The sequence below is a fragment of the Leptidea sinapis genome, chromosome 26 (assembly GCF_905404315.1).
Source record: "Leptidea sinapis chromosome 26, ilLepSina1.1, whole genome shotgun sequence".
NCBI lineage: Eukaryota > Metazoa > Arthropoda > Insecta > Lepidoptera > Pieridae > Leptidea > Leptidea sinapis.
Window position 1 is genome coordinate 12,480,430 of NC_066290.1, and position 17,602 is coordinate 12,498,031.

The 17,602-nt window shown below is 34.5% G+C and overlaps 1 protein-coding gene across 1 annotated transcript in view; it reads right to left on the reverse strand.

Moving 5' to 3' along the window:
• LOC126972502 (transcription factor Sox-10-like) overlaps positions 1-17,602 on the reverse strand; it is a 43,775-nt gene that overhangs the window by 20,080 nt on the left and 6,093 nt on the right. The window lies entirely within an intron of this gene.

Consider the following 17,602-nt stretch of genomic DNA (forward strand, 5'->3'; position numbering starts at 1 on the left):
TTGGTTTACAATCGATGAGATGAGATGGGCAAGGAGGTGAATGGCTGAGGAAGTCATAAAGTCGACGGATAGCCGTCATGTGTGACGCTGGTCCGCCCACGCTATTTCTGCTTCGACGTGAGCCAACTGTTCGCGCGCTATACTTTATATAAATTTGCGAATCTTACAAAAGCTTTGGAAAATAAGGTTTAAACCACATATCATTTCAATTATTTTCTTTCGTGAAACATTATTAACTTTATCGGCTTTACTCACGTTTCATCGGTGTCGGTACCGACTAGTTTCGGACCATTCTGAGGTTCTTCATCAGGGTGAGTGTAGTGGGTTAGCTATACGGGATTGAGACGAGACATTACCGCGACCGAATGACGTCCGAAACTAGTCGGTACCAACACCGATGAGAGCGAGTAAAGCAAAAGTAAATATATAAACCACAAATCATATTAATATCCCGTTGGAAACATCCAATAGTGCTTCAGAACTTCTAAATATAGTTCCAATAGCTAAAAGATTAAAAGATAGGAAGGAAGCAAATAAACTAGCGTATAACAGAGGGCAAAAGAGAAGAACAACTCTAATTGAGATACATCAAGTTGATATATACCAATGCAATGCTTTACTACTCAATAGTAGTAAAGCGAAATTTTAATAGTATTAAACAGTCAGCCGCGCTTGGTATTAGCTTCTTAGTATTTGTATTAAACTAGCTTACGAAGAGTACTACGTTATAAGAGGTGGGACTGCTTAAGTAAAAATTTAATTTTAGTTTAGTATGAAACGTGCAATCATTTGACGCAAGTTTGAAGTAATAGTAATTACAGTATCGCGATTGGCCCCGAAGTACAATCCGGCTTAGTTTGAAAGCTATCTCAGTTTTTTACACGATTATAGCCGTCGTCTGTCAATCTATCAAAGACTGCATGTTTCATACAATCGAGTGAATCTCTTATTACATGCTTTTTATTAACTTCACCTGTATGTATATAAAGTTAGTAACCGACACATTTGGACGCGATTTAGACCCGCTTCAAACGGCCAGATTTCGTTCAAACTTACGATATATCGAGGACCGATGACAATACATTAATTTGATAAAATTATTCCATTTTGTAATTTGCAAAATAAGATTTTTGTTAATTTATATTGTTTTCATCTATCGTCGATAAGTCAGGAATTAATTTAATATTAGATTTATCTTTACGGAAATTTTCGAATAAAAAGCGAATTTAGTGCTTTTTAGCGTATTTTTTAGTTTTCAAAACTATTACATAATATTATTTCTTAGTGATCCAAATGATTTGAGTTTATAGTGTTAATTCCGCCAATATTTGTCGTTAAACAATTCCACACGTGTTTCACCTCTACACGAGGCATCCTCAGGACATGTTGAATTGCCAAAATTAGGCACGAGACTGAGTTTTGAGTTTCGGTGATAATTATGGATTTCTGCAAAGTAACGCCTACTTCAATAAATTTTTAAGAGTGTTTCACTAGCCAGCTAGCTAACGCATACATTGAAAAATTTAATTCTATAATATCACCACAGAGTACGAATACAACAAACAATTATTAATACGTACGTAAGTATCCATCCCTACTCAGTGGTATTACTAATTGCTTGTTGTATTACTACTCTGTGGTTTACTTATTGTTTTGAATAAAACAGATGTAAGCTATAATGGCGTCTGTCACCACAATAAAAAATCTAAACACAGGGTTGTAACAGCAGCCACATTATCTTTACAGTCAGTTTGATGAACATTAAACAATTTATGGAGTAGTTAAATGTAACAGTAGCCAGTCACAGCTTACTGAATGCTACTTGTCCCTACTTGAGTTGTTTATCATTGATGTTTACTTGACCAAGTACACCTGGTCTAAATCTCCCTCGGGAAATGATTAAAAAGTATCGTGTGAAGGAATTTTCGCCCTAATTCTTTATCACTGAGTCAACAGCAGTGAAAGGGGTATTCATTTTCCCATAGTTACCCTAGTTTTACACTTTTTAGGGTTACGTACCTAAAAAGAAAAAAAAGGAACCCTCGTTGGATCATTTTCGTGTTCGTACATCTGTCCGTCTATCCATCTATCCGCCTGTCTGTATGTCAAGGTATCGAGTTGAAATGAAAATGATATACACAAGTCTACAATCTCTTACTGCTGTGCAAAATTCAGACTTTTAAGTTAACCTAAAAAAGTGTGTGTGTAGTTATGTATGCACGGAAGAAGTTATACTTAATATACATATTTATATATACTTATATATATATATATATATATATATATATATATATATATATATATATATATATATATTATAGTCATAGTTATACTTATTCGGCCTAACGAAGCAAAAATCATTAAAATGATTTATTCATCGTGCTAGATCCTCTAAAAATGTAATATAGTTTTTAGAAAGAACAATTTTGTAAAAATCTTGCAAAGATGGCTTTGACAATTGCTTATTAAATAATGAATACGGCTATGGACTTCCCCTTTGCCTGTCCTAATAATGGACCAGAAACAAAAAAAAAATAACAAATGACGCAAACGTCAGCAAATTTTAGGAACCAACTTCAACCTGTTACTTTTGTGTTGTAGTGATGCGCGCGCATTTTAAAATGTCACTCATCATTGTTTCATAACGCGCCAAAAGAATTATAACTTCATTAAAAGATAAGCCGTTTCTGCTGAAATAAATATATATTTCGACACTCTCAAAGAAATTAAAATTTGTAGGATATTTTCTGTAGAAATAGAACTATGAAATTTGGCAATTGATACCGTCTTTATAGTACAACTACAGGGAAATGTCTGAAGACTATACACGTGTATTTAAATCATAAAAAACAGTTTCTGGAGTTACGCTAGCTGCAAAAATATTGTACTAGCTGAAATGTTAATTTTTGTTCCGTAAGATGTCGCCAAACACTAACTCAAGATCGGTTCACATTTTTTTTCTATTCGATGGTCACTTGAAAATGAAAATGAATTTACTTCGGAAGAAAACTCTATCAGACATTGAAACTAAATAAGATAATGGAAACAAATATTACCTAAATCTTAAATACAAATGCAAAAAAGAAAAAAAAAACAACACTAAATGATCTGTATAGCACTGGTCTTCCAAAACTGGAGTCTAATCAGCACGACACTGATTTTCTGTGACCCCATTGTGTGACGTATGAACTGACATTTAGGAGCAAAAGAATATAAATAATTGCGGCACTAAAATACCAAACAAAATTGATATTTAAAAAAAGTATCTAAAAATAAACAATCGCAGCAATAAAAATAAAATAAGTAAAAAAAAAGCGCAAAGGTTTCTTCCGTCACTTCTTCTCTCTCAGAGCGCCATTTGTTTTCGAAGCGGTGGTAGTGTTAAAATGACATCAAAAAGAATAAACAATTTCTTATGTTTTTAAAGTTATAACCTTAATTAATGGATTAATACCCAAATAAAATTTCCCACACGAACGGTTAGCGCAGTTGGAAGAGCACTCGCACGGAACGCGAGAGGTCGTGGGTTCGAGTCCCGCATCGTTCATAAAATTTTGTTATAAAATTTTATTTGTGGGTTATCACTTTAAAAACATAAAAAAGCGACATCTCAAGTCAATTTCCTAATATGCAAATATTGGGGTTGAGCAGGTTATCAACTGTAAAATAGATCCTGTAGATGAAGCCACAACCTGAGAGGTGAACAAAGCATTTAAGATTTTATGACGATACGTCACTCGGTCATCGGTTAGCTCAGTTGGAAGAGCACACGCACGGACCGCGAGAGGTCGTGGGTTCGAGTCCTGCATCACTTATAAAATTGTGTTTTCAAATTTTATTTGTGTATCAAAAATAATTCTAAAGGAATAAATTTTGAGAAAATAAATGCCTTTTATGTCTCTTAGTATAAAATATATATTTTTAAATATAAGAAATCAAAAAATATAATCTTAATATATATAAATTACGTGACACGTTGTTTGTCCGCGATGGACTCCTAAACCAATGAACGGATTTTAATGGGGATGACTTCAAGGAGTGCAGTTTGGTCCAACTTGAGAGATAGGATAGTTTTTATTTCGATTTGGGACCCATAATTATTTTAATTTTCAATATTTGTTTTCTATGGACATATTTTCATTGAGAGAATTTAGTGACGCACGGTTTGACAGTTCCGCTGTGAAACAATTTCATTATAACAACAGGGCGCATTTTTTACGAAATAATTCTTGATATTTTGAAATATTACTGGCAAATTTCTATAAAACAGTTTTTTTTTTTTATTATCTACAGAACAAAGTCTATCGGGTCAGCTAGTTGTTTTATATAATAGTATCTTCTACCCGAGACTTCATCTGTTTGTCTTGTTCGTTGAGCTGAGAAGTAATTAGTTTATTTGACATGCGTCATTGTATCTACTCGTAGGTACTTGAAGTGAAGTTTCAATTACTGGACGCAGCCGGGCTGATAACGCATGATGCATGGGAACACATCTGTGTCTACATTGCTAACTGATAACACTCACTTTTTTATTTTTCCTCCGCTATTGTTTTTTAAGAATCGGCCGCCATTTTTAGTTACGTCACTATACGTCTTTATTACGATTGGCTGGATAGGTTAATAAATAATTAAGGCATCAAAATCAAGAGATGAGATTGATACTTATAGATACCGTAAGCAAGATATAGGTTCGAATAAAATATGTGAACTAATCTATACTAATATTATAAAGCTGCAGTGTTTGTTTGTTTGTTTGTTTGAACGCGCTAATCTTTGGTACTACTGGTCCGATTTGAATGATTCTTTCAGAGTTGGGTAGTCCATTTATCGAGGAAGGTAGTCCATTTTTTTTTTCAAAATTAGGGATCCGTAATAAAATTGCTATTTTGCAACACAAGGTGTAAAATCGAAAACCTATTTCTGCGTGCGCTGCAAAAACTATTGACAATAGAACAAAATGATGTACAGGCTATCATATAGGCAATATTTTATTACTTATAAAACTATCGCGTGAATTATACTTTATATGGCAAAACAACGTTTGCCGGGTCAGCTAGTTTATAATAATAAGCAATGCCGTTTTAGATATATTACAAGATGGTGCCCTTCAAGCCGATTATCCAACAAAAAACAATCATCCTTAACTCGCCAAAATCTGGCACGAGACGTCGAATTGTTTAAAAGACAAATACTGGTGGAATTAACACTAAAGAAAAAAGAACATAGAGGAATTGAGAACCTCCTCCTTTATTGAAGTCGGTTAAAAACTCAAAACATTTGCATAGTTATGGATTTCCTCAAAGTAACCTACTTAAATAAATTTTCAAAAAATAATGAGTCTGTTTATAGGGAACTCTGGAACAAATGTAAAAACACTTCAATCGAGAACTTGCAATAATCTCACCCACTGTAGTAAGTTCTAAACTAAAAAATACTTTTTTTTTAATTTATTGTTCTAAACAAGGACATACAAGGACATTATAATAGTTACATACATACATACATAGTGATATTTTATATCTACATTAGTCTACACAGGAATATGGTTGTTTTCAGTATGTTTGTACATTTTCCTTTCATTTTAATATATATATTTAATAGGCTATCTGGCAGTTCGATTTCGGTATTAGATGTTGCTGATATTTATGGTCTAATTTCTTAAATTGCAGGTCCTTTGCACGAAAAACACTTGAAGCAGGCAGTTACTCAAAAAATGCGAGCCATATGCACCTATATAGGAGTGAAAAAAAATGAGTCAGATATATCATTAACAGTCAGGCTTTAACAGTCATTATTAGCAGACTTTCTTCATTATTAAGCTTTTCTTGTTCAGCAAGCCTCATCTTTTATGGTTTTCGACAGAGGATATATGTATCGATAGTACATTATTTTGTAACACTTTGAATTATGAATTTAAGCATAATAAATTAATTTTTTTTTTCGATAGTTATGTTATTATGCAAATCCACACGAATCTTTTTGCCAGCCTTTGAACCCAATTATAAGTATGAAAATATACTGTAAGTCTTTATAATAATCAAATAAGTATTCATTTGTAGTATAAGTAAGTATTCAGAGTTTGTTTTGTAGTTCTGTTAGTTTCTATTTTTTTTGTTATCTATATATATGTATAAAAGAGAACGTATGTTTTTATATTCCCTAATAACTCCTAAACTATTCGACCGATCGCAATAAAATCTTTTGTAATAGATTCGTTGAAGTTCAAGGAAGGTTTACATAATATATAGTTTGTCGTGTCACGATCCCACCCACGCATTTACCTTATCTCTCGAACCGTTTATTGACAGTACGACTGTCGGGTCAGCTAGTTCTATAATAATTCTACATGTATGATCAATCAAAAAATCTTCAAACTATTTAATAACCTTAAAAGAACAATTCAATAGTGTAAATTAAGAAAAAACCGAGTCGATTAAGATTTCCTCGCCCAAAGCGCGTGTAAACAAACAGTATGCATATCAATTGTAGCCTACCCCTTAAGTGAGGGCGCAAACAGGTTCACAAGAACCGCACCGACATCGCACCGCTGTGTCTACTGTTAGCTTAGCATACATCCTCTCAGAACACATTGTACAGTTACCTACTCTGTGGTTAGGAAAAGGTTACGTCATCAAACACGCTAGCTGTGGCCTTAAAATTATTTTTATCAGACATTGACATGCCAAGACTTTACAGGAATAAAAAAAAAACACCGAAGACTTGGCTGTATGGGCTTTAAACCTTTGCCTATGCAAAAATGGACGAAGAAATAGAAAAAATGACTCTAATTATAAATATGTGAATATCTAAGTCCATCTCTCGCTATTGCCAAAAGAAGAAAAAAAAAAAAAAAAGTCCATCTTTACTTTTAAGCCGAATGAATAAACAATTCAAAGTCCAACAATCTTTCATGTATATTTTTAAATTTTAATAATGTTTTTAAAGTTACATTTTGCAATATAGACCAAGGAGGTTTTATTTTGATATAAACTTGATATGTTGACATTAGCCAGTAGGTACGTATATATTTTTTTCATAAAATGCGCTTTAAGTTAAATACAAGCTGAATTTAACTTAAAGCTAATATAAAAATGATTTAAGTTTTCTTTAGTGTTAATTCCGCCAATATTTGTTTTTTAAAACAATTCGACACGTGTCTCATGCCAGATTTTGGCGAGACAACACGTCCTGAGGATGCCTCGTGTAGAGGCGAAACACGTCGAATTGTTTTAAAAAACAAATATTGGCGGAATTAACACTAAAGAAAACTTAAATAATTTTTATAATTATGGATTTACGCAAAGTAAATAAATAAATTTTCTTAAAGCTAATATAAAACTTTTACGAACTTACCCGAAGATACAATTTTTACTAGTTTCGGGATCAGAGATCCACCCCTTTTAAGATAACTGCAAAACCGTTTTTCAATGCTATTATCACTACAATTAACGATAAAGATGTAAATAATTAGTATTATATAATAAATATTGTTTTAAGTAATTTAAGTTATTTGTAGTGAGTGTAAAAAAAAATGAAATAAAGTATTATTATTATTACTTAACCTGTGTCTATTTTCACTCAACTGTATGTCTTGGGCGCCACAGGCTATCCTGCCTGAAATCAGCTGGCCGTATCAGTCGTCACGCCAGCATTAATGAAGTTATCCGCAGGGCATTTGCCGCTCTTAATATACCAGCTGTTTTAAAGCCAAATCCGCCGCGATGGCAAGCGTCCTGATCTAATGACGCTGGTGGCTTGGGCACGGGGAAGGGCGCTGGTGTGGGACGCGACTTGCGTCGACACTCTGGCTCCTTCTCATGTCCAAGTTACGTCAGTTGGTGCTGGGGCTGCTCCTTCGACTGCCGAAGACAGCAAGCGTCGCAAATATGTTGGTCTCAGTGAGTCATATATCTTTACGCCCTTTGGTGTCGAGACACTTGGCCCGTGGGGCCCAAAAGCGCGGAGAATGTTCAAAATACTATCTTCGCGCCTCAATAAGGTCAACGGATCAGCCTAGCTATGCAACGCGGTAATGCTGCCAGTATTCTTGGTACGCTTCCACGTAATGATAGTTTTAATTTTATGTAGTCATAGTATTGTAAATATAGTTATATGATTTGTTTTGTTTGTATAAATAATAAGACTGTATGTGTTATCATATTGTACGTAGTATTGGTAGTATCAGAAGGATCATATTGTTATGTAGTAAGTCTACTTTATTATGATTCTTCACAACGGAATGTTACTCAAGACATTCTACCCGTGTTAGTTTATTTTACAACGCAGATGTAAGGCACTAATTTGTTCATTGATTGAAATAAAAAATTCCTCAGTTAGGGAGATGTAGAGAGTATATCAATATTGACTGAGTGTAATCTGGGCAGCAATGCGGCGGCCTATGTTATGTTAGCAGAGCTACGGTAATGTGTAAACTTAGCACCATACGTTCTTCATTACCGCGTATCTACGAGTACTTATTTGGAATACGGTTCGCTAAACGTTATTCGCGATGTGTGTGTTTATAGCTCTCATGGCTATACAGTTCCTATATATACTTATAACAGCCAGCCGCGACTTCGTCCGCATTTTTTTTACCAGTTCAGGCTCCATTGCACAGGATAATGGCTAGATTATGGTTTCCGGCGCCTATTTCTGTCGTGAAGCACTAATGTGTAAGCATTACTGTGTCTCGATCTGAAGGGCGCCGTAGCTAGTGAAATGACTGGGCAAATGAGACTTAACTTCTTATGTCTCAAGGTGACGAACGCAATTGTAGTGTCGCTCGGAATTTTTGAGGGTTTTCAAGAATCCTGAGCGGCTGTGCATTGTAATGGGCAGGGCGTATCAATTACCATCAGCTGAACGTCCTGCTCGTCCGGTATTGGCATAAAAAAATACATAAATAAAAAACAATCAAATATCTCGTATGGTTAAGGCAGCGTTCGTAAGAAGGGTTTACAATTTGTCTTTCTTTAAAGTGATAGCACTCACTTCTGGGATTAATTACACAAATTAAATTTATAAGCAAAATTTATGAACCTCACGAATCACAGAAGTGAGGGTTATTAAATAAGTTACCAACTAGCACTCTCCTGCCTCCTCCTTCATCGATAAATCAAAACTCTCCAGCATTTAGTGAGTCATCAACTTCTTAGGATGCCTCGTGTCGAGGCGAAATACGTGTCGGAATGGTTACAACAAGGTTTAACGTTAACAACGAACGCGATAGTTCAGTTGAGAGGACAGCGGGAGCAGTTTCCCATGTAGATGTCATATTATGTTAGAATGAAAGAGAATAGAATAGATTATTTACCATAGGGAGTGACAATAACATAACATATTGTAACAAAACTTGGTAAACTTCATGAAGCTACATCAGTTCGTAAAGTGGCATGATATGGGGAGACAAACTAATAAGGAATTCCCAGCCAATCTTTTAAATCATATAACAACGTAGCCTATTTAATATAATAATATCCGGACGACCGAGCCTTGCTCGGACTTTTAAGAATGTACAAAACTTAAAGACTCGAGGGAGGCGATGGCTGGTCCATGCGTCATGCTCGTGAACGGGTGCTACTCGTGGTGGCTGGATGATCTTGTTACCGGGAGGTCTGCTGATGTGTTTTTTATTATTATTATTTCCTTTAAAGTTAAAGTTATTATATTTTATTTTATGAAATGCTCACATAATGCCTTTATTTATTTACGGTATGTGTGGATTGATGCACCTACTATACTCAATAGCTCTTGTGTTTATAAGTATTAATTTTCTTTTTTTCTTTTTTTGACTTACTCATGTAAACCTTTCAGTTTTTGGCATTCGAGTATCTTTGTTGCGTCACTTTGCATATATTGTAATTGAAATGATTGGTAAAACAATAAAAATGTAAATCTTGACTTAAAAGAGTGGCAATGAGTTTCTTGCTACTTCTTCTCATTAGCTCAACCCTTTACGAAGTAGCGGTAAATTCAATAAGAAACAATATTTTTATTTTATTTTTGACATTCATAAGTGTCATTTCCGTGACCTATATGAATAAAGTGTTTTTGTATTTGAATTTGAATGAAAACACGGAAAAAACTATATTTTTTAAAATTGAAACCTAGCTAGATCGATTTATCGCCACCGAAATCCTCTGTATAGAAAATTTTATGAAAATCGTTGGAGCCGTTTCCGAGATTAAGATTATCTATATATATAAAAATGAATAACTGTTCGTGAGTCTCGCTAAAACTCTAGAACGTCTGGACCGATTTGGCTAATTTTGGTCTTAAATTAATTGTGGAGGTCCAGAGAAGGTTTAAAAATGCTCGGAATTTAATAAAAACAACGATCTTGATTTTCCTTTGATGTGTCCCCCGTCGTTCAGAAATCAAATTAAAATAGTAGTTAATAATACCGAACGCAAACTATAGTAGATAGATAAATCTTAAGTTTAAAAAAAAATCTGAACCTAACCGCACCACAAAACAAAACAAAAAATATAGTTTATCAGAAAGCTTTCATTTGATTAACAGACTGTATTATAACTATGTGTCTGTCAATATCAAATTGTGACCTTATAAATAGCCAGTATTTTAGGAAAACTCTGTTTTGTAACTAAGCAAAATCATTCATGTAATGTATCGAAAATAATAATAAAATTTCATTCATACCGAGATTTTTTTTTTGTTTTAATTAAAACAGATTTCTTTTGTTTGTTTTAAGAATATTTTATCGATTGAGGCAATACGAAGTCTGCCGGGTCTGCTAGTATATATTATATACAAGATTTGCTCGTTTAAAGATATAAGATTATACAATGTTAGGTGGCCTGCGTAGAATCAGACAAAAAACATGCATCATTTATCCTCAATATTATCTACTATGTTATAGTAAGTCTTCTTTGTCGAATTAGCTGTTATATATTTATTGAATTTATGCTCAATGAGTCCTAGCTACTGCCTGGTTCTTGAATTTGTGCTCAATGTTACTGTATGGAATTTTATCGTAACTGGTTAGTTGTTAAATGGTTGAAAGCACAATAATACTTGCATATTACTGCTTCACGACAGAAATAGATTCCGCAATGGTTCCCGCCTAGCTGACATCTTGTGTAAATAAACCTCCCACAGGTTTAGCATTGTTGTATTCCGTATTAGCTTCGCCGTTATTAAGTTTTCACTTCGATAATATAGTGTCAGGATATATCTCTTTTTATATACAAACTAGTTTTTACCCGCGTGAAATACACTGGCCTTCAAAAGTAAGTATCACACTTTTAAAATTGGGATTACGTTTTAAGTTCACAAGATATACTTTCGAAATAAAAAGGACTCCAAAGAGAATTTAATTTCGTACATAAAAACTTTATATTCGGTAACCTTCTTTTAAGAATTGGCTGAAAAAAAACTTCAAAAACAAAACCATTCCTTTTTGAAAGTGGACGTTTCCGAATCACAATTTTACCATTCACATTTTTCTTTCTGTTTTAAATTTTTTTCAAGATCGATGGGTCTTGTTTATGCTAAAAAGCACATAACATTTATTTATCATGCCTCTTTCAGTTCAACACTCTTTCTTTCTTTCATGGCTTTACTGGAACTAGGCATCAGTATGCGTCGCACTGCAAGAATGGTGGGTGTGACGGTACGAACGGTCCAGAAGGTAAAGCAAAGGTACGAAGAGACTGGACACCATCTGAGGAGACCTTGTAATGGCAAACCCAGGTGTACCAGTGCCCGAGAAGATCGTTATATTATTTCCACTGTGTTAAGAAATCGCCAGCAAAATGCAGTTGAAGTCCAGCAACAGCTACTTCAGACCCGGAGGGACTACATTAGTGACAGTACAGTGAGAAGAAGACTTGCTCAAGCAAATTTGAAACCCCGAAGACCAGCGAGTGGCCCAAAACTCGAGAGACAGCATCGAGTAGCGAGACTGCGATACGCCCGTGAACACATGCAGTGGGATGAAGAAGAATGATCAAGAATTTTGTTTGCAGATGAGTCTCGATTCTCCCTTTACACTTCTGATGGAAGGCGAAGTGTTTACAGGCGACCTGGTGAGCGATACTTTCAAGCCTGCACCTCAGAAAGAGTCCAATACGGTGGAGGCAGTGTACATGTATGGGCTGGCATATCTTCAGAAGGTCGCACAGAGCTAGTAGCCATAAAAAATGGCACCTTCACTGGGCAAAGATATGCTCAAGAGATTCTCAATGAGTATGCAGGGCCGTATTTAGCAAATATGGGTGCTGGATCGATGCTGATGCATGATAATGCCCGGCCACACACGGCTCATATCGTACAAGAGTATATTCAGGAGATCGGTATCAGCGTGATGACTTGGCCATTAAGAAGTTCTGATCTCAACTCGATTGAACACGCCTGGGATGAGCTTGGGAGGCTAGTCAGAAATCGCAGGCCACCACCTACTACCCTCAGGGCACTAAAACAGGCCCTGGTAGAAGAATGGGAGAGTATTCCCCAACATCGGCTCCGAAACCTAGTGTTCAGTATGCCAAACCGGCTCGAAGCTGTAATCAGAGCTCGAGGAGGCAATACCAGTTATTAAAAATTAAATAACATGTAATACATTTTAGTTGATTTTCTTTACACTAAACTAAAAATGTCTATTTTCATTTTTTTATCTTTTTGAAGTTAAAAATGTTACTAATGTATAATTTTAGTTTCTAAGAATTAAAGCCTATAAAATTTGCAACAAAACGTTTTTAATCTTAAATCTCTACCTTCTATAGTTAACAATAAAATTTAATTTGAAAAGTGTGATACTTACTTTTGCAGGCCAGTGTAGTTACTTTGGGCAGATTTTGCGCTAGCAGCGGCGCTCTTCTAGGATACAGCGCATATCTCTTGTAATTGTAGAGAGTACCTTTAATAGTATTTCTCTGCGTATTTTAATCTCCTATTTCATCCCCATGTAGGTCAAAGTTTCGAAAATGCTCGAACAAATACTTATAAAATACTTCTTGTCAATTTTGCCTAAATACAATGTTTCACGATGTCATCTTCGATAACGACGAACTTTTATACAAACTTCCATCCCCTATCTCAACCCTTTCATTTATTTTTTCGCAATGAAAATAGCCTATGTCGTTTTCCAAGCTCTAGTCTATCTCTGTATTAAATTTCATCAAAATCGGTTCAATGGTAAACGTGGTATCGCCTAAGGGCGTGAAAGCAACAAACAAACTTACATTCACATTTATAATATTAGTAGGGGCTTGATTTGTAACAACATTTATGGGCGTTGCGGCATTCAAACCTGCGCCTCTAACGTTTCAGTGCTCTTACCAACTTAACCAACTGTCTGCATGACGCATGACCCATAGATCTTAGTACGTTCGTTCAACTCTCTCCCATAAGTGAGGGTATCTCTTAAAAAGTGTGAGTGTACTTATGCAGGCACGCAAGAAGTAATACTTCTTTGGCCTAACAAAGCAAAAATCATTAAAATTATTTATTCCTCGTGCTATTCTACGTTTGTAGAAAGAACAATACTGTAAAAATCTTGCAAAGATGGGTTTGACAATTAATTATTAAATAACGAATACGGCTGTATTGGCGTGAACCCTTTGCGTATCATAATAATGGACGAAGAAACCAAAAAAAATAAATAACGAATGTCGCAAACGTAAGAAAATTTTAGGAACCAACTTCACCCTGTTGTGTGCGCGCGCATCTTAAAATTTCACTCTCATCATTTTTTCATAACGCGCCTAAAGAAGTATAACTTCAATTATTTTCTTATTTAAATGAATTTCACACAAAATACCTGATAGATATCTTTGGTATCACAATTAAGAACTGCTAATCGGGATTAAGAAGGGGAGTCCCCGTCCCCTTATCTGCGATAAGAACCCCACAAAGGGAATGTTTGCTTGTGAGCCTCTATCGCTTGCGGATATATATCCGTAACAGGAAGGTGATAAAAAACTTAAACTAACAATTTGCCACCCCTATTTAACTAACTATATAGTCTTACAACCGCGCTTAGAACTATGGATAAAACTGTATGAATATAATAAATATGTATGGAAGCCGATGAGCAATCTGTTTTTTTTATGAAAATATGGGACGAGACGAGCAGGACGTTCAGCTGGAGATGGAAATTGATACGCATTGCCCATTAAAATGCAGTGCCTCTAAGGATTCTTGAAAAACCCATGAATTCTGAGCGGCCCTACAAATGCGCTCGTCACCTTGACGCAAGATGCTAAGTCTTATCTGCCCAGTAATATCACTAACTACGGCGCCCTTCAGACCGAAACACAATAATGCTTACACATTACTGGAGCCCTATTACCATAATCGAAATGCGAGGTTTCGGTTGACAGATCGTACATTTTCCTATTACGAAAGTGTTTCGGATTCGAAGATCGATACGAAGTTCACAATTAGACATTTTGTCTTTCGCTTATCTTATTCCCAAATTCACTTGACATTTACTTTTACATTGTTTGAGATTAATAAGGTCATAATTACAACTTCACATTTTATGCCTATGGTTCCGATATGAAATTGGGATCCGAAATACTTTGGAAATAGGATTTAATTGAAGTTCGTTGTTCTTCCGTTTCAGACGAAACTTTGGCTTTCGATTTTGGTCATAGACCTACTTCTTCACGGCCGAAATAGGCGCGATTGTAGTGCCGCTCAGAATTTTTTGGGCTTTTCCAGAATCCTAAGCGGAACTGTATTTTAATGGGTAGGGCGTATCAATTATCATCCGCTAAACTTTCTGCTCGTCTCGTCCCTTATTTTCATAAAAAATACGCTTTACATATCTCTTATTAGCCTAAGAATAAGCTCCTTAGTATTTAGCTAAAGGCAAATCATAATTGATCACCCATTATCGGTCTGTGTCCTCTATAGTATATTCTAACTCTATGGTCCGACATAACTTTACATAATTCTGTCAAAAATATTACAAAGATTATAAACGGCGTATGTACTTTTAGTCTCTGAATTATGGTAACTTATTAGAGTACAGACGCGGTCTTACAAGAACCTCATCGATAGCGTATTAATGAACAAGGCTCTGATAAGAGATAAGCTGGTCAATTAGGGGATATTGAGTGTCGTTTTTATGAAGATATACCGGCGACCCCGGGTCACTTAATGTTGTACCTACTTCATCATCATCTGTCATCGAAGCCGCTTTTATCTGCCTTCTACTAATTGCTCTATATATAAGAAATATTTAAAGAAATAAATATTATGACTGTTCATTGTATTATGTCAGTACATTAGTGAAAATTTAATATACGTTCACAAAAATCGTCACCTTTTTGCTCTTAGTAGTGATTTTCATTATTATGGAACTAGAAATGAGGGATTCCTTGTAATTAATTGTATTGATGTATGCACTTTTATAATAAAGTCCCAGCCACTGTGTAGGTATTATCTATAAATAAATTTAAATGTTTTATTAAAAAATGGCTCTGTCGTAAGTCCTACTACTCCACAGCTGATTATCTAAGTGATCGGACAGCCTAGATTATGATTGTTATAGCAATAGCAATGGTACCACAATATTGTTTATTTTATTAAAAAGCGCGATAAAAAAGAATGCTGGGACTGTTTCTTGCGCCGCTTCTTCTCTCCCAGAGTGCCATTTGTTTCCATAGGGGTACTAGTATGTTATATATTAGAAATGACAAAATAAAGAATTCTAATTTGATTCAATTTTGAGAAAATAGATACCTTTTATAATTTTTATTTACGTCCAGTTTCCAAATACACTGTTTTTAAGATTAGCTTCCCAATTCCAAGAGTACAATTTAAATAAAATACTTTTTAAAGGATTAAAACGCGTGTAGTTGTAACTATATTTTAAATTCGATGTTTGCGTAAAAGTTACATTTTTATTATTATTATTTATTTAATCTGACGTTTCGTGACCTTTGCAGACTTTTTATTGGGACATCTAATGCAAAATCTCATGTAAAAATACAGTTCTACGCTTTTTAAACTCTTAAAAGTGTTCTATTTAAATGTGAAACACTCGTGTTAATCAAAGAAAATACTAAAGAGTACTTACAATTTACTAAATTCGGGTTCGATATTCAAAAAACCGATCGTCATGGCGATCTTTGGGGGAGGCCTTTGTCCAGTGGAAAAAAAAAAAAAAAAAAAAAACGTCTTCCGGCTAATTATGATGATACAAAAACATGCAATATTATATTGAACAAACTGACCCGGCAAACGTCGTTTTGCCAAATAAATTATTTTTAGAGTTATACCGTTTCTTGGACATTGCAACATTACTTTATTTTTCTAAAATAAAAGATTTGTTCTAAATTAAACTTAACCTATGTTACTCCTTATTACATCAGCTACCTGCCATTAAAAGTCCTGTCAAAATTGGCCATTTCAGAGATTATCCGGAACAAACAGACAGACAGACAATAATTGTAAAAAAAATATATTTTGGTATATGTTATGTATTGAATATAAGTATATTCACATACATGTAGTAAAAAACGGTTATTTCAATATTACAAACAGACACTCTTCATACTTTTTATATGTAATGTATAGATTAAACATATTTTGTATACTTCTAGGGAACTAGTAGCCAAACTTACTAATATCTAAGTTGTTATTCGTATAGAATATAGGTACCTATATTTTATTACTAAGTACTATTTTTATCTAAGTCATATTTAGATCACCTACCATCAAATGGGCCTATACTCATCTGTTTATAATTCACTTGTGAATGAGTGCTATTATAATTTTCAATAAATATGTTAAAATGTGTGAACAGCATAACTTTGATACTAGACATAAACATAAAATTGCTATACCCAGTTTTATAATAACAGAATTAATTGCCTGACAAAACATTCAAGACATACTCGTATATAAAAACTCTTTTAATGGGAAAAGGTTACTATAATATTAAGAAATATATTGAGGACTAGCTGACCTGGCAAACGTTGTTTTGCGATATAAATTTTATATGTAAACCTTCCTTAACTAAAATTAAGTTCCTGAGAAAGTATAAAGATTCTAATTAGTTATTAATTTCAAGCTATTTTTTCAATTGGTTTCTGAACGAAAGGAAAAACAAAATTTTTGTTTTTATTTATTTTTGTTCCTAGACTATTCATATCTATTTACCTTTTAAACCTTCTCTGGACTTCCACAAATAATTCAAGACCAATATTAGCAAAATCGGTCCAGCCGTTCTCGAGTTTTAGCGAGACTAACGAACAGCAATTAGTTTATATATAAATAAGTTTGGAGTACGGTACCATGCATATCACGAGTCTCTGCGACCCTGTAGCATACACTGACGTATTTTAATTACTTACGTGATTTCCTTTTTGACGCTTTTGCGCTCTTGTGAACATTTAATGACTATTTACAGATGCTTTTTGTAAGTTTACGTAAATATTTATTTTTTCATTTTCATTACCAAGAAATAAAACGGTGTGTGCTTCAGAAGTGACAACTTCTTCTTTATTCTTTATTATGGAGGACAAACGAGTGTACAGGTTCCCTGACTTTAAGCGATTACCCCTGACCACATTATCTTGCAACACCAGAGGAATGAAAAAAAAGGCCGGTAACGCCCGGCCTTTTTTTA